This window comes from Tasmannia lanceolata, unplaced genomic scaffold (genome assembly GCF_043159265.1).
Source record: "Tasmannia lanceolata isolate RefF3 unplaced genomic scaffold, GAP_Taslan_0.1 ptg000346l, whole genome shotgun sequence".
NCBI classification, from domain to species: domain Eukaryota; kingdom Viridiplantae; phylum Streptophyta; class Magnoliopsida; order Canellales; family Winteraceae; genus Tasmannia; species Tasmannia lanceolata.
The window spans coordinates 50,001-55,000 of record NW_027519021.1 but is presented as its reverse complement, the minus strand read 5'-3'; positions in this window follow the sequence as shown (position 1 = coordinate 55,000).

The following is a 5,000-nucleotide window of genomic DNA, read 5'->3' as shown; positions in this document are numbered from 1 at the left end:
CCAACCATTGCAAGCAAGCAAGCAAGCAAGAAAGAAAGTAAGTAAGTAAGTAAGTATTACATATAGGGGCGGGACATGCGGGGAGATCTGCGAAACGTGCATTACGGGGCACACGCGTACCTACCGGGGCATACCGACCCCTATTGGGGCACACGTGTGCATATCGGGGCATACCGGGCCTATCGGGGCACACGCGTACATACCGGGGCATACCGAGCCCTACTGGGGCACACGTGCGCATATCGGGGCGTACCAAGCCTATCGGGGCATACGCATGTATCCCAAGGCATACCGAGTCTATCCGGGCATACGCGTTCATACCGGGGCGTAACGGGCCTATCGGGGCATACTTGGGCATATCCGGGCAAAAAATGCCCAAAACTTGCGCAACCTTGGCAACCGTGGTCCATTCCTCTCTATATGCCTAGCCTTGCCAACCGTGGTCCATTCCTCACTATATGCCATGGCCTTGTGCCCATGGTCTTCCCAAGACAGCGTCCAAGGCCCCCGGAAGGCCAAGGGAGCCCAACCCAGCAATGCCCTGCTATGGCAAGCCAAGGCCAAGCATTCCGGTGCCTATCCGGGCAAAAATGCGATTCCTCTCTATATGCCTAGCCTTGGCAACCGTGGTCCATTCCCCACCATATGCCATGGCCTTGTGCCCATGGTCTTCCCAAGACAGTGTCCAAGGCGCCCGGAAGGCCAAGGGAGCCCAACCCAGCAATGCCCTGCTTTGGCAAGCCAAGGCCAAGCATTCCGGTGCCTAACCTTGGCAACCGTGGTCCTTTCCTCACCATATGCCATGGCCTTGTGCCCATGGTCTTCGCAAGACATCGTCCAAGGCGCCCAAAAGGCCAAGGGAGCCCAACCCAGCAATGCCTTGCTAGGACAAGCCAAGGCCAAGCATTCCGGTGCCTATCCGGGCAAAAACGCCCAAAGCATGCCCATTCCTTAGCCTATCCAGGCAAAAACGCCCAAAATCTGCACATTCTAGTGCCTATCCGGGCAAAAACGCCCACCAGCATGCCACCCTCCTATAGGGTTTGCGCAACCAACCAGCCTAACCACCAGTGGCAACCAAAGGTGCTGTTAGCGACGACTTCTGAAGACGCAACGAGACGCGACGTGTTTGCGCCCAGACGCGACGAGACGATGCGGGATCTGCGCCCAAGAATGCCTAGACCCGTCGACTTGATGCGGGATCAGCTCGCCCAAGCATGCCTAGTGTGCAAGGCCTGTGTGCAAGGCTAGTGTCCAAGGCTAGTGTGCAAGGCTCATGTGGAACGCTAGTGCGCAAGGCTAGTGTCCAAGGCTTGTGTGCCAGGCCCGTGTGCAAGGCTAGTGTCCAGGGCTTGTGTGCATTGCTTGAGTGCAAGGCTTGTGTGCATTGCTCGAGTGCATGGCTTGTGTGCAAGGGTTGTGCGCAAGGCTAGTGTGCGGGGCTTGTGCGCATGGCTAATGTGCACGGCTTGTGTGCATGGCTACCGTGCAAGGCTAGTTTGCATGGCTAGGGTGCAAGGCTCGCATGCGAGGCTAGTGTGCAAGGCTGCGTGCAAGGGAAGCGTGCAGGGCGAGTGTGCGAGGCCACTGTGCACGGCGCCAGCACTAGCGAGCCATCATCCGCGTTGCCATGGCTCGCTTGGCCTTGGCTTGCCAGGCCCCGACACGAGCAATCGCGCATTTTCTTTGCAACCGACCATCAATGCCGCCCAACGGGGCCAGCACGAGCAGTCCTCCGCGGTCCCCTGGCCCTGCGCACGTTTGTCTTTGAAACCGAGCATCAATGCCACAGAAAGTGCCGGGGCGCCAGCTGGAGCCATCATCCGACGTGCCATGGCTCGCTTGGCCTTGGCTTGCCGGGCCCCGACACGAGCAATCGCGCATTTTCTTTGCAACCGACCATCAATGCCGCCCAACGGGGCCAGCACGAGCAGTCATCCGCGGTCCCCTGGCCCTGCGCACGTTTGTCTTTGAAACCGAGCATCAATGCCACAGAAAGTGCCGGGGCGCCAGCTGGAGCCATCATCCGACGTGCCATGGCTCTGGTCCCATGGTCTTCGCAACCGAGCATTCGTGACACCCGCGGGGCCAGGACACCAACCCTTCCGACACGAGCATTCGCGCATGTTCTTTGGCCACACAACGGCGCCAGCACGAGCAAAATCATCCGCGGTGCGGTGGCCTTGCACGGCCTTTTGTCTTTGGAACCAACCATCAGTGCCACGGGAAGTGCCGGAGTCCCGGCATCCGCGGTGCCAAGTCATTGCGCCCTTGGTCTCTGCAGCGGGGCATGCCGGGCACTCCCAACCATTGCAAGCAAGCAAGCAAGCAAGAAAGAAAGTAAGTAAGTAAGTAAGTATTACATATAGGGGCGGGACATGCGGGGAGATCTGCGAAACGTGCATTACGGGGCACACGCGTACCTACCGGGGCATACCGACCCCTATTGGGGCACACGTGTGCATATCGGGGCATACCGGGCCTATCGGGGCACACGCGTACATACCGGGGCATACCGAGCCCTACTGGGGCACACGTGCGCATATCGGGGCGTACCAAGCCTATCGGGGCATACGCATGTATCCCAAGGCATACCGAGTCTATCCGGGCATACGCGTTCATACCGGGGCGTAACGGGCCTATCGGGGCATACTTGGGCATATCCGGGCAAAAAATGCCCAAAACTTGCGCAACCTTGGCAACCGTGGTCCATTCCTCTCTATATGCCTAGCCTTGCCAACCGTGGTCCATTCCTCACTATATGCCATGGCCTTGTGCCCATGGACTTCCCAAGACAGCGTCCAAGGCCCCCGGAAGGCCAAGGGAGCCCAACCCAGCAATGCCCTGCTATGGCAAGCCAAGGCCAAGCATTCCGGTGCCTATCCGGGCAAAAATGCAATTCCTCTCTATATGCCTAGCCTTGGCAACCGTGGTCCATTCCCCACCATATGCCATGGCCTTGTGCCCATGGTCTTCCCAAGACAGTGTCCAAGGCGCCCGGAAGGCCAAGGGAGCCCAACCCAGCAATGCCCTGCTTTGGCAAGCCAAGGCCAAGCATTCCGGTGCCTAACCTTGGCAACCGTGGTCCTTTCCTCACCATATGCCATGGCCTTGTGCCCATGGTCTTCGCAAGACATCGTCCAAGGCGCCCAAAAGGCCAAGGGAGCCCAACCCAGCAATGCCTTGCTAGGACAAGCCAAGGCCAAGCATTCCGGTGCCTATCCGGGCAAAAACGCCCAAAGCATGCCCATTCCTTAGCCTATCCAGGCAAAAACGCCCAAAATCTGCACATTCTAGTGCCTATCCGGGCAAAAACGCCCACCAGCATGCCACCCTCCTATAGGGTTTGCGCAACCAACCAGCCTAACCACCAGTGGCAACCAAAGGTGCTGTTAGCGACGACTTCTGAAGACGCAACGAGACGCGACGTGTTTGCGCCCAGACGCGACGAGACGATGCGGGATCTGCGCCCAAGAATGCCTAGACCCGTCGACTTGATGCGGGATCAGCTCGCCCAAGCATGCCTAGTGTGCAAGGCCTGTGTGCAAGGCTAGTGTCCAAGGCTAGTGTGCAAGGCTCATGTGGAACGCTAGTGCGCAAGGCTAGTGCCCAAGGCTTGTGTGCCAGGCCCGTGTGCAAGGCTAGTGTCCAGGGCTTGTGTGCATTGCTTGAGTGCAAGGCTTGTGTGCATTGCTCGAGTGCATGGCTTGTGTGCAAGGGTTGTGCGCAAGGCTAGTGTGCGGGGCTTGTGCGCATGGCTAATGTGCACGGCTTGTGTGCATGGCTACCGTGCAAGGCTAGTTTGCATGGCTAGGGTGCAAGGCTCGCATGCGAGGCTAGTGTGCAAGGCTGCGTGCAAGGGAAGCGTGCAGGGCGAGTGTGCGAGGCCACTGTGCACGGCGCCAGCACTAGCGAGCCATCATCCGCGTTGCCATGGCTCGCTTGGCCTTGGCTTGCCAGGCCCCGACACGAGCAATCGCGCATTTTCTTTGCAACCGACCATCAATGCCGCCCAACGGGGCCAGCACGAGCAGTCATCCGCGGTCCCCTGGCCCTGCGCACGTTTGTCTTTGAAACCGAGCATCAATGCCACAGAAAGTGCCGGGGCGCCAGCTGGAGCCATCATCCGACGTGCCATGGCTCGCTTGGCCTTGGCTTGCCGGGCCCCGACACGAGCAATCGCGCATTTTCTTTGCAACCGACCATCAATGCCGCCCAACGGGGCCAGCACGAGCAGTCATCCGCGGTCCCCTGGCACTGCGCACGTTTGTCTTTGAAACCGAGCATCAATGCCACAGAAAGTGCCGGGGCGCCAGCTGGAGCCATCATCCGACGTGCCATGGCTCTGGTCCCATGGTCTTCGCAACCGAGCATTCGTGACACCCGCGGGGCCAGGACACCAACCCTTCCGACACGAGCATTCGCGCATGTTCTTTGGCCACACAACGGCGCCAGCACGAGCAAAATCATCCGCGGTGCGGTGGCCTTGCACGGCCTTTTGTCTTTGGAACCAACCATCAGTGCCACGGGAAGTGCCGGAGTCCCGGCATCCGCGGTGCCAAGTCATTGCGCCCTTGGTCTCTGCAGCGGGGCATGCCGGGCACTCCCAACCATTGCAAGCAAGCAAGCAAGCAAGAAAGAAAGTAAGTAAGTAAGTAAGTATTACATATAGGGGCGGGACATGCGGGGAGATCTGCGAAACGTGCATTACGGGGCACACGCGTACCTACCGGGGCATACCGACCCCTATTGGGGCACACGTGTGCATATCGGGGCATACCGGGCCTATCGGGGCATACCGGGGCATACCGAGCCCTACTGGGGCACACGTGCGCATATCGGGGCGTACCAAGCCTATCGGGGCATACGCATGTATCCCAAGGCATACCGAGTCTATCCGGGCATACGCGTTCATACCGGGGCGTAACGGGCCTATAGGGGCATACTTGGGCATATCCGGGCAAAAAATGCCCAAAACTTGCGCAACCTTGGCAACCGTG